Source organism: Oncorhynchus masou, chromosome 10, assembly GCF_036934945.1.
Source record: "Oncorhynchus masou masou isolate Uvic2021 chromosome 10, UVic_Omas_1.1, whole genome shotgun sequence".
NCBI classification, from domain to species: domain Eukaryota; kingdom Metazoa; phylum Chordata; class Actinopteri; order Salmoniformes; family Salmonidae; genus Oncorhynchus; species Oncorhynchus masou.
The window spans coordinates 15,296,939-15,319,359 of record NC_088221.1 but is presented as its reverse complement, the minus strand read 5'-3'; the positions used below and the strand labels follow the sequence as shown (position 1 = coordinate 15,319,359).

Sequence of the window (22,421 nt, the reverse complement as noted above, 5' to 3'; positions counted from 1 at the left end):
GAAAATAAAAGCTTTTCATAATTTGTAAAAGGCTGGAGCTCGAGATATCAGAAAGAAAGCGGTAGTATGAAATGTGGTTGATATGAATGTTTTTAGGCGGAAAACGCAGTGTTTGCAGCAACTAGTGAAAATGTCATCAGTGGTGATTTAACCACATTAAAGGAGTCCTCTGTTGCCCCAGATTCAGACAGATTTAATGAGGGGAAAAACAGGAGGCAGCTGGGGTTTATGAAGAGGTATTAAACAAAACAGGTGACAGGCCTCAATCCTTTACTTAACAGACACACACTGAGATCTGCTCCGTCTGGTTGGTGTCCACCTGTCCGTCCAACACCAGTATGACTACTTTTCCCATCCATACCATTCATACCATCGCAAGCATATTGTAAGCTTAGAACAAACAGTGTAACATTGTTTACCGGATACATAATCAATTACCCAACGTTGTCACATCCACAGGTCACCTCCTTTCACATGCTCAGGCAGGCAGTCAGCCAGGGACTTCATTTGGCAGAGAGAGAGAGCGAGGGAAAGTAACACCCACTCACAGCACCATATATCACCATAGTCTAACCTTGTTATTAAAACTAAGTAAGCCTATTTCAAATTCCTTTCCATGGTAAAACAGGGCCAAAATAATCAAGGGCGCATGATCACACTTAATTGATTCAGTGTACTTTTAAGACACACTACAGGGTGCTGTGGTGACCTATTTCAGCCAGCTCTACAGCGGAACGAAATATCCCCAGTAAGGGAGTAATGCACAAGCAGTATTCTAATTACTGCTGGATCCGCCGCTGTACAACCGGAGGTGAAGTGCTTTTGAACTAACTGCACAATCGCCAACACCACATTATAGGCCCCTTTTTTTTCCTTGCAATTTTGCAATTTCCATATGAATCCCTCTGCGTCGTGTTGACATGTAAAATACTGCAATGCAATTTACGTATATGTCTTAAATAAATATTTGGTGAGGTTCAATAACTAATAGTCAACTATTCATTTGAATGTCACTGTCTGCTGTAAAATTACATCAGAGATTGAGTATCTCAGTACACTCATTTAAATTCCCTTAGTTTGACTTTCGTCAGACAAATTTTCAATCTCAAAGGGCATTTCATTTATAATCCGCTCTGGTAGAAAAGGTTTACAATTTGAATACAAAAATATGCTTTTAGCTTTGACAGAGGAACTAAACAGATCTTATTGGTCCTTTAAATTTGGATATACTCTTTTCTGATGCTGCCCCTAAACAACAGAAGAGCTTTTCCAAATCAAGACTGGATTCTGCCTTTTCAACCACCAATAATCTTTCAACTCACTATTTGTATTTATTAAGGATCCCCATTAGCTGTTGCCAAGGCAGCAGCTGCTCTTCCTGGAGTACATCAACATTCAGGCAGTTATAAACAATTTAAAATATTACATGACATTACATTTCATAACACTTTAACCATAACACTTTATTATCAAATATTACAATATAACATCCATGTGTAGAGTGTGTGTCTTATAATGTATATGTGTGTCTGTGCGTGTGCCTCTTCACAGTCCTCGCTGTTACATAAGGTGTATTTTTATCTTTAAAAAAAATCTGATTCTACTGCTTGCATTAGTTACCTGATGTGGAACAGAGTTCCATGTAGTCATGACTCTATGTACTACTGTGCACCTCCCATAGTCTGTTCTGGACTTGTGGATTTTGAAGAGACCTTTGGTGGAATGTCTTGTGGGGTATGCATGGGTGTCTGAGGTAGTTTAAACAGAAACATCGGTGAATTCAGCATGTCAACACTTCTTATAAAAACAAGTAGTGATGAAGTCAATTTCCCCTCCACTTTGAGCCATGAGAGATTGACATGTACTATTAATGTTAGCTCTCCATGTACATTTAAGGGCCAGCTGTGCTGCCCTTTTCTGGGGCAATTGTAATTTTCTGAGGTCTCTCTTTGTGGCACCCGACCACACAACTGAACAGTAGTTCAGGTGAGACAAAACTAGTGCCTGTAGGACCTGCCTTGTTGATTATATTGTTAAAAAGGCAGAGCAGCGCTTTATTATGGGCAGACTTTTCCCCATTTTAGCTACTGTTTTATCAACATGTTTTGACCATGACAGTTTATAATCCAGGATTATTCCAAGCAGTTTAGTCACCGCAACTTGCTCAATTTCCACATAATTTATTACAAAATTTAGTTGAGGTTTAGGGTTTAGTGAATTATTTGTCACAAATACAATGCTTTTAGTTTATTAAATATTTAGGACTAACTTATTCCTTGCCACCCATTCCGAAATCAACTGCAGCTCTTTGTTAAGTGTTGCAGTGATTTCACTCGCTGTAGTAGCTGACGTGTAAAATGTTGAGTCATCCACATACATAGACACACTGGCTTTACTCAAGACCAGTGGCATGTCATTAGTAAAGATTGAAAAAAGTGAGGGGCCTAGACAGCTGCCCTGAGGAATTCTTGATTCTACTTGGAACACCTTCTGTGTTCTGTTAGACAGGTAACTCTTTATCCACAATATAGCAGGGGGTGTAAAGTCATAACACATACGTTTTTCCATCAGCAGACTATGATTGATGTCAAAAGCCGCACTAAAGTCTAACAAAATAGCTCCCAAAATATTCTTATCATCAATTTCTCTCAGCCAATCATCAGTCATTTGTGTAAGTGCTGTGCTTGTTGGATGTCCTTCCTTGCTGAAAGTCTGTTGTCAATTTGTTTACAGTAAAATAGCATTGTATCTAATCAAACACAATTTTTTCCAAAAGTTTACGAATGGTTCGTATCAGGCTGATTGCTCGGCTAATTGAACTAGTAAAGGGGGCTTTACTATTCTTGGGTAGCAGAATTACTTCAGTTTCCCTCCAGGCATGAGGGCATATACTTTCTAGTAGGCTTAGATTGAAGATATGGCAAATAAAATGTACGCAGGTATGAATAACATTATTAGTACATATTAGTACAGTATGTCTCACAATGTGAAAAAAGCCATACAACATGTTAGCTTTAAAGTCCCACAAAACCTGAATGCAACTCGACCTAGTCCTGACCCGTATTGTAAGTAGTCTTGCTCTCTGATGGCCACCAAGGGCTTCTGAAAACCCAAAGGAATCAGAGTAGAACCTGGCTTGACTGTGGCTGGTCCTGCTATTTCAGCAGAGCTCTAATGTGTTTCTCACTGAATAAGAATAAGGAGGAAGGGATCTTCAGTCATTTTTATTTATTTTATTTATTTAACCTTTATTTAACTAGTCATACCCCCGTACTCTTCCTATTAAGATCAAAATCTTGGCTTGGGCCCTGGGGTGTCAACAAAAGGAGATGCAGTAAATGATATGCAAATTACCCCCCCCCCCCCCCACTACAAATCAACTTGCCAGCCCCGCATTTCCGACACATCTTAAAAGGAAATTCCTATACTTTGGGGGAAATTCAGAGTTACGACGGGCTCTGTGTCAGTGAAAGACAATTTTTGGAGATTCTAGTACACAGAATCGAACTATAGATCACTCTGGGTATAATGATAAAAAAATAACATATTACAATCATTATTGGATAATTAACCGCAAAGGTTTAAATAATAACATTGACTATTCACATTACAGTATACCTCTATGTTCTCAATACAGCTTTTCAGGGAGAGGACTTGACAACAGAATTGCTACACTTAATTTAGTGTACCACAGTGAACAGAGAATTGATACACTTAATTTAGTGTACCACAGTGAACAGAGAATTGATACACTTAATTTAGTGTACCATAGTGAACAGAGAATTGATACACCGATCATGACACTATTACTCCTTTCGAATGCTAGCCCTGGTCTGCACAGACTGAGGATGATGGGCAAATGTCTAGTTCTCAGAGTCTGGTTCCATGACTGATTTCCACCCGTAATCTCTAAATAGAGCTGTTTTCCTACAGTATCTACTTTGGCTCAAGCTTGCTGTTAGGGGAGTCTTAGTCAGGGTCTATTGTACAATATTCCCCGACAATGAAACTTCATAGAAGAAAAATATATGATTTCATTGGTCTTTTCCTCTTCCGCTAAACAGCACTGTCATTTTCTTCCCACAAACGTGCATTTGTCGCTGACTTTTAATGTATGTGTGCAACATCTGTACCATTTTGTCATGATTTTGAAAGACAAATATTTCTTTTAACATGAGTCTCTTGTGTGAACCAGATTTGTTCAAAACAAGCCAGAAGAGGAATGAACGACACCATAACTAATCCCTACATTACTGGAGCCTATCTGACTAAATTGAGAGGTGTGTGGGGGAGGTGTCAATGTACAAGGAACTGCTGATATAAAACATGGCAGCGGAACTATATTCATGAGAAAAGTTCATGATCAGCCAGATACACACATACCTGTACATGAGGAGCATTATTAGTCATTCTTAAAATAATAAAAAAAATAAAAAAAATAATAATTAAAAATAATTTGCTTTGGTCTCTTGTTGTACATCACTGGTACTTGTAATACATGGTGCATATGGAGGAAATGTTCTTTCAGTGTGTGTCTGGCTAGTGCTCTTTGACTCTTACCAGTTGACATGGGTTGTAGCTCAGTTCTGACTGAAGAGTGGCCCTCTTGACAAGGTGGGAGGGGCCCCAGTGGAGTAGCTTTCCTCAAGGATTGACTCCACCGGTGACAGTAATTTGTAGTACTCTGTCCAGCACTTGGATTTAGCTGTGATGTTGAAGATAGGAAGATTATGAGAGGGAAAATGTTAAGACGGCTCTTTTAAAACATTTCAAAACAGAAAATGTAGTCAGTTTAATCCCGTTAATAAAAGCAATGATATCTAACATAGATAAGGCAGAGAGGAATTAAGCCTCTTCTATAGGACATTGACTTGGTCGCCTATAAAGCTGGTTTGCAAATAGTCAAACTGTCAACAATTAAAATTAGCATGCTGACAAAGCCTTAATATGTCGCCCTCTCCAATGACGCAAAGGAGCTCGTAAAAAAAATGTGGTTATTTTCAGCTCTCAATTTACATGATAGGAAAACAAAATCCATTCCTGGATTCTACTATTCCACAAAGGGCCTGCTCTGTTTAGAGTTGCTGTAGGAAGGAAAGCAGTTATTTACCCAAGTTTTCTCGGCTTCCTCTTGCTCCCCTGGTAATCCAGATTTCTCTGTGGAAAGGGCCAAGAGCACACAGTCAAAAGATGAGCAGAGAGTCATACATTTTTAATTCAAAGTGATTTTGTGTTGAATGAGAGCAGATGCTGATAGTATCAGAAGTCACAGCATATTTATTTTTTTTGTATCAAAGGGCTCAAGTGAGCCTGATGAAGCATCCATCTTGCTCAGCTTTGATAAACCACATCAATTATTCACCGTGAAGGCAGACATCCTGACATGAAAGCAACAGATAAAGAGCATAAGCACATGTTCAAGACAAGAGGCAGAGAAGCGAGGGGGTGGGGCTCGAGGGTCTGGCACAGGTAGATTTAATTGTATTATCATCTGGAACCAAAGTCAGACAAAGGGCTTTATCACCACTTTGAACTCACATTTAGCTGGTTGTAATAGAGACTGTCTTCAGGGCTGTTCAGCAGTTTGCTGGCCCCGCCGGCGAGGGGTTCGCTGCTGCAGCTTGAGCACTGGACCTGCAACAGAGACAAATCACTCAGACACAGCACAGAGTCATGGCACCCAGTGGGATCCTCTTACAACAACAACAACAACCAAAACAAAATTCCACACTGATACGCAGTGCTGTAACAGCCCCAATGGATAACCACTACTCAATGAGATGCATTCAAATTGCACTGGGTGGCAGGTAGCCTAGCGGTTAGAGAGTTGGACTAGTAACCGAAATGTTGCAAGATTGAATCCCCGAGCTGACAAGGTAAAAATCTGTCATTCTGCCCCTGAACAAGGCAGTTAACCCACTGGTCCTAGGCCGCCATTGAAAATAAGAATTTGTTCTTAACTGACTTTCCCTAGTGAAGTAAAGGTTTAAAAAAAACACAATGAGGTAATAAAACCTCACAGAAAAACCATGAAGGCATTAAAATCTGTAAGGGACAGGGTGAAAAGCAAATATTCCAACAGTTATGTCAATGGGGTTTGTTCCCCTCTATGGGACCCAAGAGGAAAGCCGAGCTCTCAGCGCTAACTGTGGCAATACGGCACCAGCAGATCAATGACTCAAACTCAGATCCACTTCTGAGAGCAGACGTCTGTAGCATTGCCAATTTCATGTTGTTGTCTCTTCATGTTCAAAGCCACATGGTTTTAACTATTCACTATTCATAAACACAATAGATGGGGATACAACACGGTAGGTTTTTGCAATAGATAATGAGCAGGCGCTTACATGATCACCTGATTAATCAAACATGAGACCATTTCATTCACAGTAGATCTTCTCGAAAACTTTACCTCCACGTTTTCACGATGTAGCAGTTACAAAAATGCATTTTAAAACTCAAAACACCTTTACAACGAAGCATCTATTTTTGATGCCAGACAGCGTTTCATCTTCGAGCCTTCGTTTTGGGTGAGACAGGACATTCCTTCATCATCTCTTGTTACTTCAGCTTCACAACCTTGACTTAAGCTGCATTTACTTTTTTTTTTGCAGCTTAACACTACTTTGTACTCACTTTGAACAGACCTCATCACATCTCAATCCTATACATCAAAGCTCAAGAGTTTTCTCCTCCCCTCATTCTGCTTTCTTGATGTTATTCAAACCAGCGTAGATTTACTAAATTCACAGAACTTCGAAAAGGCCCATGGAGATGCTGTCATTCGTCCGCACTTCTAACGTGGGCCTTTTATTTTATCAGGAGCAGTCAGAAAGATTTCTTGTCCCAGTGTCAGGGCACACAATGTATTCTATTGTATTCACTGAGAAAGGATGTGTCAAAGGGTATGTCAATACATTGCACTCAATGGGAAAAGACGAGTGTCACAGGGTTGACGCTTATGTCAATACATTGCGTTCAATGGGAGAAGATGAGTGTTTACAAATTGAGGTTTTTGTCAAAACATTGCATTCAATGGGAAAAGATGTGACTCACATACCCCCCCTCCCCTCTCGACAGACAGACAGACAGACAGTTTCAAGTAAATACATTTTTTTCAACCAATATTCTCTTCAGAATTAATTCTCACAAGCCTCTTAGCTTCTAGAACTGCAACACCATTGTGTCCAATGGAGGAAAAAAACTGCTTTTGGATCGATTGACTTCCAATTTCATATGCCGGGTCATGATGGACCCTGGGTCACAAATATGTACATTTTGGGAAGATTCAACATTTATAACTCTTCGAAACTGCTCACATGACCCCCAATTAAGTCACTTACTGTATTCACAGGAAGCTGAAATACAATGTACGGCCTCATGGGGACACTCTTTAACAATACCCAGAGTTTTAAGTCTTTACGTAAGAATTTGGGAGAGATTGAGGAACCATGGTGAGGATGAATTAATCCATTTCCATAATAAACTGAAGCTCAACTCAGGGCATCCCTATTAGCTCATGATGGGTTGTGTGGAAGTGCGGTTAGCTAGCTCAATTGCAGCCCACAGATGCGTCATGGTTATGTGAGGGCTATAGGTAATGCTTTTCTATGGAAGAAAGGCCCTGTTCTCTGTGGGACCAAGTTTCAATTAATTTCACATGGTCAGGTGTAGGCTTGCTTTCATCGGGTGCATCTGTTGAACGATCCCATACCCAAATTTTGTTTCTAGCCCAACCGTTCTACCGATGTTCCTCAAAAGCACATTAACTCTAGGTCAGGCTTCAAGTGAGGCCTACCTTTCTGCAATATAGTGGGAGGTGGGGTTAATTAAATGTTAATGAGGGTTATTTTTAGGGTTAGTGGACAGAAGTTAGGGTTATGTCTAGGGTTGAGCCGAGATGTAGAGGTGAAGCGAGGGTTAGGATTGGGGCTAGGTTTAAGGTTGAGCCGGGATGTGGACATTAATCTGGGTTATGGTTAGGATTAGCGTAAGGATTGAGCCCGGAGTGGATATGAAGATAGGGTTAGGTTTGATGTAAACTAACGTAGCAGGCGTCCCCACATCCAACACACACATCCGGGGGAAAAGGAAACTAGGTTGAAGATACTGTATCCCTGAAAACCAGATGTATCCATTTTCTTCAAACCCAGCGGAGGGTGGGGCTGAGGTTTAGGGTTTAGCCGGGACGTACACATGAAGCTAGATTTAGGGTTAGCGTTAGGGTTGAGCCGGAAGTGGATATGAAGCTAGGGTTAGGGTTAAGGTTACTACAAGCTCCACTCTGTTGATCTACGTGTGCGCGTGCATAGGGATTTTTGGAGTAGCGGACCACTTTGGATAACATAATATCCTTACCGGTCCCAATCCCATTCATAACAAAGTCTTTTCATTGCTAGTAGTAGCTCGCTGGCAGCCTGGCTAACTGGCTTTAGCCTTGCTAAAAGGATAGCAAGTTAGCTAGCCTTTTTAGTTTCTGACATCTCCATGTGAAATAATCAGATTTATAATGCAAAAATATGCCTGCCAAATATTTGTATATTTATTGGTGTAGCCTAAAACATTATCCCAGGTTGATATGCTGCTTGTGTATTCATTTTATCATCTAAAAACAGAACGTCATATTTTGGTCACGGAGAAAAAAAGCACATGACTAGGTAGTTGGTTACAGCAGGTTCTACCATTTCTCAATAGCCTGTTATCACAAGTTATTACTTGTAAACAAAACAACTTTTGTGGGTGGATTATTGGGTTTTCTTGCTGTCTTCTCATTTGTTGGGAAAGCAAAAGAAGAGTCTCTTGTCTTGTCTTCCCTTGCTAGCAAGTTGGCTAAATACTGCCAGCTAGCTAGCCTTTAAGCATTCCCACATCGCTTTGTGAAATAATCAGATTTATAATGAAATAATACGCCCTGGCAAATATTCTTATACTTGCCGGTGTACTCCCAGTTTGACAAACAGGAAGTATCAGTGACAGGCTCAACACAGAAGTGGTCCGATGAAGCAAATGCTAAGCTACAGGACTGTTTCGATAGCAAAGACTGGAATATATTGTGGGATTCATCCGATGGCATTGAGAGGTTAACCACATCAGTAACTGGCTTCATTAACAAGTGCATCAATGAAGTCATCCCCACAGTGGCCGTACGTACATATTCCAATCAGAAGCCATGGATTACAGGCAACATCTGCACTGAGCTAAAGGCTATAGCTGTCGCTTTCAAGAAGCGGGGCACTAACCCGGACACTTATAAGAAATCCCTCTACGCTCTTCGACAAACCATCAAACAGGCAAAGCGACAATACCGGACTAAGATTGAATCCTACTACACCGGCTCTGACGCTTATCTGATGTGGCAGGGCTTGTAAACTCTCCCGGATTACAAAGGGAAACCCAGTCGTGAGCTGACCAGCGACGCAAGCCTACCAGACAAGCTAAATGCCTTCAATGCTCGCTTCGAGGCAAGCAACACTGACGTGGCTACAGACATTTGATCACGATCTCCATAGCTGATGTGAGTAAGACCACCAACATTCATAAAGCCGCAGGGCCAGACGGACATTTACCCAGAGAATGCACTGACCAGCTGGAAAGTGTCCACTGACATTTTCAACCTCTCCCTGGCCCAGTCTGTAATACCACAGTACATGTTTCATGCTGACCACCATAGTCCCTGTGCCCAAAAACACCAAGGTAACATGTCTAAATTACTTCATTATTTCCCAATACCACTCACATCTGTAGACATGAAATTCTTTGAAAAGCTGGTCATGGCTCACATTAACACCATTCATCACAGACACCCTGGACCCACTTCAATTTGCATACTGTCCTAACAGATCCACAGATGACACAATCTCAATTGCGCTCCACACTGCCGTTTACCACTTGGACAAAAAGAACACATATGTGAGAATACTGTTCATTGACTACAGCTCAGTGTTCAACACCATAGTGCCCTCCAAGCTCATCACTAAGCTAAGGACCCTGGGACTGAACACCTCCCTCTGCAACTGGATTCTGGACTTCCTGACAGGACGCACCCAGGTGGTGAAGGTACATATCCCCTATGCTGATCCTCATCACGGGGGCCCTTCAGGGGTTTGTGTTTTGTCCCCTCCTTTACTCCCTGTTCATTCATGATTGCATGGCCACACACCTCAAACACTATCATTAAGTTTGCCGACGACACGACAGTGGTAGATCACCGATGACGATGGGACAGCCTATAGGGAGGAGGTCAGAGACCTGGCAGTGTGGTGCCAGGTCAAAAACCTCTTCTGCAACGTCAGCAAGACAAAGGAGCTGATCGTGGACCATTGGAAACTGTTAGGCGGAGCGACACAGGGGAACCCAAGAGCAGACTCAGACAAGGAAATAGCTATGAATGAACCAAGAGATTTCTTGTAACACAGATCAGGGGAAGATCCGGGGAAGCTCGGATGAGTTGTAGAAAACCAGATGTGGAGACTGAGGTTGGAGTGAACTGGGTAGAACCGGGTAAACAGGTCTGGAGGGGAATCCAAGGTAGTGGTGGTGAGCTAAATCCAGAACAGGTGGTGAGATGTCGAATGGGAGACAGGAGCCGGAGACAGAGCGGTAAATTAGCAAAGATTACGATCTGGCAGAGTGGAAGTGGCAGAACTGAGTATTTATAGAGGTCTTGATTATGGAATGAGTTGCAGCTGGTAGGGATCTGCTTTGACTCCAGCACACCTGTCACCAACCACCCAATCCCACAGAGAGGGAGAGGGGAGAGAGAGAGTGTACTGAGGAGTAACTGCAGGTCAAGCTTTAACCTCTTACATCTATGGGGGCGCTATTTCATTTTTGGATGAAAAACGTTCCCGTTTTAAAGAAGATATTTTGTCACAAAAAGATGCTCGACTATGCATATAATTGCTACCGTTCGAAAGAAAACACTCTGACGTGTCCAGAAATACAAAGATCTTCTCTGTGCGTGCCCTATAACGTGAGCTTCAGGCAAAACCAAGATGAGATGGCATCCAGGAAATGACAAGGATTTTTGAGGCTCTGTTTTCCATGGTCTCCTTATATGGCTGTGAACGCAAGAGGAATGAGTCAACCCTTTCTGTCGTTTCCCCAAGGTGTCTGCAGCATTGTGACGTATTTGTGGGCAGATCATTGGAAGATTGACCATAACAGACCACATTTACCACGTGTCCGCCCGGTGTCCTGCGCCGAAATTGGTGCGCAAAAGTCACCTGCCAGTATTTTTCCATGCGATACAGAGAGTAAAGCAAGCTTCCACGAACTGCATGTCAATGAAGAGATATGTGAAAAAACACCTTGAGGACTGATTCCAAACAACGTTTGCCATGTTTCAGTCGATATTATGTAGTTAATCCGGAAAAAGTTTTACGTTGTAGGTGACTGCATTTTCGGTTCGTTTCGGTAGCCAGACGCAATGTAGAAAACGGAACGATTTCTCCTACACACAGACGCTTTCAGGAAACACTGCGCATTTGGTATGTAACTGAGAGTCTCCTCATTGAAAACATCAGAAGCTCTTCAAAGGTAAATGATTTTATTTATTTGGTTATCTGGTTTTTGTGAAAATGTTGCGTGCTACATGCTACTCAAAGTGCTATGCTAGCTTTGCATACTCTTACACAAATTAGTACATTTCTATGGTTCAAAAGCATATTTTGAAAATCTGAGATGACAGTGTTGTTAAGAAAAGGCTAAGCTTGAGAGCAGAAGCATTATTTTCATTTTATTTGCGATTTTCAGAAATCGTTAAAGTTGCGTTATGCTAATGAGCCTGAGGCTTTAGTCACAAACCCGGATCCGGGTTGGGGAGTTTCAAGAAGTTAACCTCTTCGATATAGCGGGTGCTATTTTAATTTTTGGATGAAAAACGTTCCCATATTAAACAAGATATTTTGTCACGAAAAGATGCTCGACTATGCATATAATTGACAGCTTTGGAAAGAAAACTCTGACGTTTCCAAAACTGCAAAGATATTATCTGTGAGTGCCACAGAACTGATGTTACAGGCGAAACCCAGATAAAAATCCAATCAGGAAGTGCCGCATTTTTTGAAACCGCCTCATGCCAATGACTCCTTATATGGCTGTGAATGAGCTACGAATGAGCTTACGTTTTCCACGCATTCCTCAAGGTGTCTACAGCATTGTGACGTCTTTTTCAGGCATTTCCATTGGAGAATGGCTGTAAGGGACCATATACAGCGAGTGGTCACATGGTATCTCCCGGAGAAAATCTTGCGTTTATGAGAAACCAACTGCCTCGACGGATATATTATCGAATACATATGTTAAAACACCTTGAGAATGGATCCTAAACAACGTTTTCTGTGTTTATATCAATATTATGGAGCAAATTTTGAAAAAAGTTTGCCATTATAGTTTAAGTATTTTTCGGTCGATTTCTCAGCCAAGCATGGTGAAGAAACGGGAGCTTTTTCGCCTACAAAGATAATATTTTTGGAAAAAAGGAACATTTGCTACCTAAATGGGAGTCTCCTGAGTGAAAGCATCCGAAGTTCTTCAAAGGTAAATTATTTAATTTGGTTGCTTTTCTTTTTGTGAAAATGTTGCCTGCTGCCAGCAGAGCCTAGCTTAGCATTATGCCATGATAAACTTACATAAATGCTTGTCTAGCGTTGGCTGTAACGCATATTTTGAAAATCTGAGATGACAGTGTTGTTAACAAAAGGCTAAGCTTGTGTTTGAATATATTTATTTAATTTCATTTGCGATTTTCATGAATAGGAAAAGTTGCGTTATGGTAATGTGCTTGAGGCTATGATTACGCTCCCGGATACGGGATTGCTAGTCGCAAGAAGTTTTAAGTACCTTAGTGTCCACATCACTCAGGATCTATCATGGTCCACACAACAACACAGTTGTGAAAAGGGTACGACAACGCTCCTCTTCCCCCCCAGGAGGCTGAAAAGATTTGGGCCCTCAGATCTTCAAAAAGTTATACAGCTGCACAATTGAGAGCATCTTGACTGGTTGCTTCACCGCTTCGTATGGCAACTGCTTGGTATTCGTCCACAAGGCAATACAGAGGGAAGTGAGTACGGCCCGACACATCACTGGGGTCGAGTTTCCATCCAGGACCTCTATACACCAAGCATTGTCAGAGGAAGACACGAAAAATTGTCAGACTCCAGCTGCCCAAGTTATAGACTGTTCTCTTTGCTACCACATGGAAAGGGGTACCGATGCACCAAGTCTGGAACCAAGAGGATCCTGAACAACTTCTACCCCAAGCCATAAGACTACTAAATAGTTAACCATAACTACCCGGACTGTCTGCATTGACCTTCTTCGCACTAACTCTGTTGACTCATCAAATATGTTTCTGCTACTGTTTATTATCCATCTTTTTGCCTTGTCTCTTTATTCCTAGTTATATGTACATATCAACCTTAATTACCTCGTACCCCTGCACATCAACTTCGCAAATGGTACCTCTTGCATATAGCCAAGTTATCCTTTCACATTGTGTATCTATACTTTTTATTTCTTTACATTTTTTTACCCCAATTTCATGATTACAATCTTGTCTCATTGTTGCAACTTTTCATTGGCTCGGGATAGGCGAATGTTGAGTCATGCGTCCATCCGAAACATGACCCGCAAAACTGCGCTTCTTAACACCCGCTCGCTTAACCCGGAAGCCAGCTGCACCAATGTGTCGGAGGAAACACCGTTCAACTGACGACTGAAGTCAGCCTGCAGGTGCCCGACCCGACACAAGAGCACAATGAGCCAAATAAAGTCCCCTCAGCCAAACTCAGGCTAATTGTGCAGCGCCCTATGGGACTTCCGGTTACGGCTGGTAATGACACATCCTGGGATCAAACCCGAGGCTGTAGTGACGCCGCAACACTGCGATGCAGTGCCTTAGACCGCTGCGCCACTCAGGAGGACGTGTATCTATACTTTTATTATTACCTGCTTTACTTTTCTAATATTTCTCTATTTTCTTTCTCTCAGGCGTTGTTGGGAAGGGCCCGTAAGTAAGCATTTCACTGTTAGTCCACACCTGTTGTTTACGAAGCATTTGACAAATAAACATTTATTTATTTGATATGCTGCTTGAATGTATTCACTCCCATATCACCTAAAAATAGAATGTCATCATGTTTTGGTTGTAGAGAAAAAGCACACATCTCGCAGCTGTTTTCACCAGTAGCCCGGAATCATTAGTTATTACTTTAAAACAAAATACATTTTGGGGAGATTCTAATAAGGCTACAATGTTTTTTGGTTTATTGTCAATGAGATTATATTAGCTTATTAATGCAAAATAGTCTACTTTGATGCCTAGCCTATAGCTTATAGATCCGATCAAGGAACCAATCAAGCTTCATTACCTACACAACACTGCCTCCATGGCTACAAAAGGGATGATACGGCGCATTCAAATGTTCAAGTGGCACGGGAGTACGTTGAATGTCGGAGCGCACCACAAGGAGCTGCCGCTTTTGTGACAAAAATTGACATTGCGCTACGCTCCATCAGCTTTGTTTGCGTATTATGTGTAGACCCCATTATGGTTAGGGCCCTGGACACCATATGTGAATTGATTGCTCTCCATCTATCTTCAGAGCTCATGCTGCTAGGTGACCTAAACTGGGACATGCTTAACACCCCGGCCATCCTACAATCTAAGCTTGATGGCCTCAATCTCACGCAAATTATCAATGAACCTACCAGGTACAACCCCAAATCCGTAAACACGGGCACCCTCATGGATATCACCCTGACCAACTTGCCCTCCAAATAGACGTCTGCTGTCTTAACCCAAGATCTCAGCGATCACTGCTTCATTGCCAGTGCCCTAGACCACTGCGCCACCCGGGAGGCCAATAAGCATTTTTTTACGGCTGGACATGTTTTCCACCTGGCTACCCCTACCCCGGTCAAGTGCGCTGCACCCCCCACAGCAACTCGCCCAAGCCTCCCCCATTTCTCCTTCACCCAAATCAAGATAGCTGATGTTCTGAAAGAGCTGCAAAATCTGGACCCCTACAAATCAGCCGGGCTAGAAAATCTGGACCCCCTCTTTCTAAAATTATCTTCTGAAATTGTTGCAACCCCTATAACAAGCCTGTTCAACCTCTCTTTCATATAGTCTGAGATCCCCAAAGATTGGAAAGCTGCTGCGGTCATCCCCCTCTTCAAAGGGGGAGACACTCTAGACCCAAACTGCTACAGACCTATACAGTGGGGCAAAAAAAGTATTTAGTCAGCCACCAATTGTGCAAGTTCTCCCACTTAAAAAGATGAGAGGCCTGTAATTTTCATCATGGGTACACTTCAACTATGACAGACAAAATGAGAAAAGAAAATCCAGAAAATCACATTGTAGGATTTTTAATGAATTGATTTGCAAATGATGGTTGAAAATAAGTATTTGGTCATTAACAAAAGTTTATCTCAATACTTTGGTATATACCCTTTGTTGGCAATGACAGAGGTCAAACGTTTTCTGTAAGTCTTCACAAGGTTTTCACACACTGTTGCTGGTATTTTGGCCCATTCCTCCATGCAGATCTCCTCTAGAGCAGTGATGTTTTGGGGCTGTTGCTGGGCAACACAGACTTTCCACTCCCTCCAAAGATTTTCTATGGGGTTGAGATCTGGAGATTGGCTAGGCCACTCCAGGACCTTGAAATGCTTCTTACAAAACCATTCCTTCATTGCCCGGGCGGTGTGTTTGGGATCATTGTCATGCTGAAAGACCCAGCCACGTTTCATCTTCAATGCCCTTGCTGATGGAAGGAGGTTTTCACTCAAAATCTCACAAGACATGGCCCCATTCATTCTTTCCTTTACACGGATCAGTCGTCCTGGTCCCTTTGCAGAAAAACAGCCCCAAAGCATGATGTTTCCACCCCCATGCTTCACAGTAGGTTTGGTGTTCTTTGGATGCAACTCAGCATTCTTTGTCCTCCAAACACAACGAGTTGAGTTTTTAACCAAAAGGTTATATTTTGGTTTCATCTGACCATATGACATTCTCCCAGTCTTCTGGATCATCCAAATGCTCTCTAGCAAACTTCAGACGGGCCTGGACATGTACTGGCTTAAGCAGGGGGACACGTCTGGCACTGCAGGATTTGAGTCCCTGGCGGCGTAGTGTGTTACTGATGGTAGGCTTTGTTACTTTGGTCCCAGTTCTCTGCAGGTCATTCACTAGGTCCACCCCGTGTGGTTCTGGGATTTTTGCTCACCATTCTTGTGATCATTTTGACCCCACAGGGTGAGATCTTGTGTGGAGCCTCAGATCGAGGGAGATTATCAGTGGTCTTGTATGTCTTCCATTTCCTAATAATTGCTCCCACAGTTGAATTCTTCAGACGAAGCTGCTTACCTAAAGTAGATTCAGTCTTCCCAGCCTGGTGCAGGTCTACAATTTTGTTTCTGTTGTCCTTTGACAGCTCTTTGGTCTTGGCCATAGTGGAGTTTGGAGTGTGACTGTTTGAGTTTGTGGACAGGTGTCTTTTATACCGATAACAAGTTCAAACAGGCGCCATTAATACAGGTAACGAATGTCATAGTTGAAGTGTACCTATGATGAAAATTACAGGCCTCTCATCTTTTTAAGTGGGAGAACTTGCACAATTAGTGGCTGACGAAATGCTTTTTTGCCCCAGTGTATCTATCCAACCCTGCCAAGTTAACAAACAGATCACTGACCATATCGAATCCCACCGTACCTTCTCCGCTATGCAATCTGGCTTCCGAGCTGGTCATGGGTGCACCTTAGCCACGCTCAAGGTCCTGTGCAGCCGTATTCATCGACCTGGCCAAGGCTTTCGACTCTGTCAATCACCACATTCTTATTGGCAGACTCAACAGTCTTGGTATCTCAAATGACTGCATCGCCTGGTTCACCAACTACCTCTCTGATAGAGTTCAGTGTGTCAAATCGGAGGGCCTGTTGTCCGGACCTCAGGCAGTCTCTATGGGGGTGCCACAGGGTTCAATTCTCGGGCTGACTCTCTTCTCTGTATACATCAATGATGTCGGTCTTGCTGCTGGTGATTCTCTGATCCACCTCTACGCAGACGACACCATTCTGTATACTTCTGGCCCTTCTTTGGGCACTGTGTTAACTAACCTCCAGACGAGCTTCAATGCCATACAACACTCATTCCGTGGCCTCCAACTGCTCTTAAATGCAAGTAAAACTAAATGCATGCTCTTCAACCGATCACTGCCCGCACCTGCCCGCCCGCCCGTCCAGCATCACTACTCTGGACGGTTCTGACCTAGAATTTGTGGACAACTACAAATACCTAGGTGTCTGGTTAAATTGTAAACTCTCCTTCCAGACCCACATTAGGCATCTCCAATCCAAAATTAAATCTAGAATCAGCTTCCTATTTCGCAACAATAGCCTCTAACACTCTACTTAACAAATTGGATGAAGTCTAACACCATCTGTTTTGTCACCAAAGCCCCATATACTACCCACCACTGCGACCTGTACGCTCTTGTTGACTGGCCCTCGCTTCATATTCATTGCCAAATCCACTCGCTCCAGGTCATCTACAAGTCTTTGCTAGGTAAAACCCCACCTTATCTCAGTTCACTGGTAACCATAGCAGCACCCACCCGCAGCACGCGCTCCAGCAGTTATATTTCACTGGTCACCCCTAAAGCCAATTCCTACTTTGGCCGCCTTTCCTTCCAGTTCTCTGCTGCCAATGACTGGAGAAAAAAAATAAAAAATAAAATCGCTGAAGCTGGAGACTCATATCCCCCTCACTGACTTTAAGCACCAGCTGTCAGAGCACCTCACAGATCATTGAACCTGTACATAGCCCATCTGTAAATAGCCCATCCGACTACCTCATCCCCATACTGTATTTATTCATTTATTTTGATCCTTTGCACCCCAGTATCTCTACTTGCGCATCAATCTTCCGCACATCTATCACTCCAGTGTTTAATTGCTATATCGTATTACCTTGCCACTATTGCCCATTTTATTGCCTTACCTCACCTCATTTGCACACACTGTATATCATTTTTTTCCTACTGTATTATTGACTGTATGTTTGTTTATTCCATGTGTAACTCTGTGTTGTTGTATCTGTCAAACTGCTTTGCTTTATCTTGGCCAGGTCGCAGTTGTAAATGGGAACTTGTTCTCAACTAGCCTACCTGGTTAAATAAAGGTGAAATATATATATTTTTTAAAGGGCCTCAATCCTCGAAATAACCCTAATTAATTCGCCCCACCCCCCACTACATTACAGAAAGGTAGACATGACTTGAAGTTGGTATCAGACCTCATGATCAAATACAGTCTGCCCGACGGTAAAGGAGTGAACAGCTTTTGAGTGACATTGACAGAATGGAAACAAAATCCAGGTATGGGAGAGATCAACAGATGCTCCCGATGAACGCAAGCCTACAACCTGAACTCTTCTCATTGAAAACTTGGTCCCACAGAGAACAAGGCCTTTCTTCCATAGAAAAGCATTACCTATAGCCCTCACATAACCATTACCCACCCGTGGACTGTAATTGAGCCAGCTAACCGCGCTTCCACACAACTCATCGTGGCCTTATAGGGATGCCCTGTGTTGAGGTTCCGCTTACTGTGGCAACATGAAATGGGTTAATTCATCCTCAACATGGGGCTTCATTCTCTCCCTGCAGTTACACAAAAACAATGTCTTCCATCCTCTGTTGAACGGTCCATTCTTAACATAAAGACTTGAAGCTCAGGGCAATGTTAAAGGGTGTCCCCAGGAGTCCATACATTTCATTTCTACTTCCTGCAATTACAGTAAGTGACTTAATTGGGAGTCATAGGGGCTGTTTTGAAGGCTTAAAAAAGTTGAATCTTCCCAAATTATATATACACTTGTGACCGGGGAACCATCATGTTCCGGCATATGAAATTGGAAGTCAATCGATCCAAAAGCATTTTTACCTCAATTGGACACAATGGTCTTGCAGTTCTAGAAACTGTCTGTGTGTCTGCCTTCGTCTGCCTGCCTGTCTTTCAGCGTCAATGTCCTGTCTGTGGAGGTTGGAGAGGAGGGAGAGAGAGGAGGGACAAGAAGATGAGAAAAGGCGGAGGGGAGGCAAAGAAGGAGGGAAAGAATGGAGGGGGAGAAGGGAGAGAGGGAGGGGAGAGGAGGGAGGGCGAGAAGGAGGGAAGAGAGAAAGAGACAGGGTGAAGGAGAGAGGGGAGGGGGGTAGAGTCAACACACATACAGAACTGTATATACAACAGTGTATATAGACATAATATGACATTTGAAATGTCTTTATTCTTTTGGTACTTCTGTGAGTGTAAAGTTTACTGTTCATTTTTATTGTTTATTTCACTTTTGTTTAATATCTGTCTCACTTGCTTTGTCAATGTTAACATTTGTTTCCAATGCCAATAAAGCCCTTAAATTGAATTGAGAGAGATGAGAGGGAGGAGGGGAAGAAGGAGGGCGAGTGAATGGAGGGGAGGGAGATAAGGGGGAGATGGTGGGAGGGAGGGGGAGAGAGAAGGTGAAGGAGGGGAGAGAGATAGAGAGAGGAAGGAGACACTCATTTACATTTTAGTCATTTAGCAGACTTATCCAGAGTGACTTACAGTTAGTGCATTCATCCTAAGATAGCTAGGTGGGACAACCACATATGACAGTCATAGTAAACACATTTTTCCTCAATAAAGTAGCTATCAGCAAAGTCAGAGCTAGTAAGGGGGGGAAAAGGTAAAGTGTGAGTATTAGTTAGTGAAAGGCTTATTTCACATCATTTTTAATGTAATGTATTGACATAAGCTTCAATTGGTTGACACTCATCTTTTCCCATTGAATGCAATGTATTGACATAAGCACCAATTGGTTGATGCTCATCTTTTCCCAATGGCACCACAAAGCTTGCTGGGAGCATGGCCAATTGACGTAAGCTTCAATCGGCTGAAGGTTTTTACAAAAAAAATGTGTGTGGGACATTATTCTGCTAATGACGTTTGAAATGGGTTTGATAAGCACATTTAAATTCCCCTGAAACCGAATCAAAGCACTCAATTAAGAATAATGAATCCTGACGGCCTTGAACAAAGTGTCATAATGTAATCATACTGCAGAATATTTTAACTACAGTACATAGCAGCATGCTGTAAGGAAGTCTGTGTGTAGCTGGTGTATAGGAGTCAGGCGCAGGACAGCAGATATGAGTAAATAAATGTATATTACTCAACATATAATAAATGGAATACAAAAACAGAGTCCACAATAACGCACCTTCCTACATAGAAACAATTACTCACAAAAAAACATGGGGGAACAGAGGGTTAAATAATGAACAGGTAATTGGGGGATTTAAACCAGGTGTGTAAGACAAAGACAAAACAAATGGAAAATGAAAAGTGGATCGGCGATGGCTAGAACGCCGGTGACGTTGACCGCCGAACGCCGCCCGAACAAGGAGAGGGACCGTCTTCGGCGGAAGTCGTGACACATGCACTGTTTTTCACTGGAACAAAACATGTTAAGAAAAACGTAGTTGTGCTCTAGATAGCGAGTTAGCTTGGTAGCTGACATGCAATCTTGATAGTTGACATTCATTTTCTAATCAAGATTCCAACCAAGTTCTGTTCAGTAAGACATTGCCCTTTCCTTTAAAACAAAGAAACGAAGGACATCATGAATGTTTATGGCAAAGGAATGATTCATTATAGCATTAGATTCCTGAATGGAGGATATTTATGTTTGGGGTCTGAGTTGAGATGCTTTCTCTATTCACTTTAGACCCTCCATCCTGAGTGAACAGCTGTAACTTGTATACACCTGGATCCCTGTGTGAGTGTGCAGTCCAGGAGTCAAAAACTCCCAGTTCCAACATCCCCATTTATCCAGCCTGACCCGCAGTGATTAAAGCGTATAGCAGATCAGAGAATGGGTCAGGCTTCCCATCTCCGCCTCAGTTTGGAAAATCACTGCCATTTGATCCAGGCCAGTCCCAGAGGAAAGCTGTTCCTGCAGATACCTACAGGGACTGAGGCTGCCAAATGGACTTCAGGCATGAGAGCACTTTGGAACCAGGTAGGTCTGGGAAGAGGTCAGAGACTGGCTTACACCAGGCCTGTTAAATGATGGTGGGCACCATCTGATGTTTGGTGTGGGGTAGATCAATGGTCAACAGAGAATACAGAAGTGTTGCAATTCATACAACATTGATTTTCCTTATCAGATTTTCCCCCCAGCAGAGTTTGCGGTTCTTTGCAGCATACTTACATATTGTACATGCTTACATCGACAGATAAAAAGGATGAGAATCATTTTTGAGATAGGTACTTCTATAACGGCAGATTTCCTCCTCTTCGTCTGAAGAGGAGGTGTAGCAGGGATCGGACCAAAACGTTTATTATAAAACATAAACAGAACATTAAGGACTACAAAACAATAAATGTGAACATGAACTAAAACCAAACCGAAACAGTCCCGTGTGGTGACAGACACAGAAACAAACACCCACAAACCAACAGTGAAACCCGGGCTACCTAAGTATGATTCTCAATCAGAGACAACTAACGACACCTGCCTCTGATTGAGAACCATACTAGGCCGAAACAGAAACCTAAACACAGAAACACTAAACATAGACTGCCCACCCCAACTCACGCCTTGACCATACTAAATAAAGACAAAACAAAGGAAAATAAAAGGTCAGAACGTGACAACTTCTTTAATTTTCAAAGAGGTTCTGATCTCTACATACCAGTTGTAAATACCTTGAAAATCAGAATACTCCTCAATAAATTAGCTGCTAAAAGGGATTTTAGCTGAATAAATTAGGAGACGTATCGATTTACTTCCTGAATCACGTGTTGGGATCACCTGACTTCTCCCAGACCATAGTTAACCACTTGGGCTTTGTTTATTCAGATGGAGGGACCCGGATCTGCAAAAGGCATGGATTATAAGGAAAAATCATCAGTGGAGTCCTTTGATGTCTAAATGAGGCATGTGTAGCCCAGACCCCTCTCTTTCCCCTGCAAACCCCCTCACACACACACGCACGCACGCACACACACAGTTTATTGCTAACAGAAAGTCCCTGAATAGACAGCTAGCTCCAGTCAAACTTCAAGGGGAGTTCCAGAGCTTTCCAGGACTCCTGTAATTTATTACCAATGTCTTCATTTGGGACATCGTACTTAAATGGTAACCCATGTGCTTTGAATTATAAAAGGCACACTCGGAAAATCACAGGGTTCTCTAGATTATGCTCTGAAGGGCAGTTCCTGCATCTGTTTTTCACTAATGCAGGCAGAGGATGTTGTTACTTACAACCAATTTTTCACACTGAAATCAATCATTTTCCACTGACTGGAGATTTGGGGCTTGACTCCGGAAGAAATATTCATGTGCCGGTGAAAATCACTTGTCAAT

The 22,421-nt window shown here is 42.5% G+C and overlaps 1 pseudogene; it reads right to left on the bottom strand.

The window, feature by feature from the left end:
• Window positions 1-5,566: 5,566 nt before the first annotated feature.
• The window catches only part of LOC135546822 (myosin-IIIb-like), a 100,276-nt pseudogene continuing 83,421 nt past the window's right edge, over window positions 5,567-22,421 (bottom strand).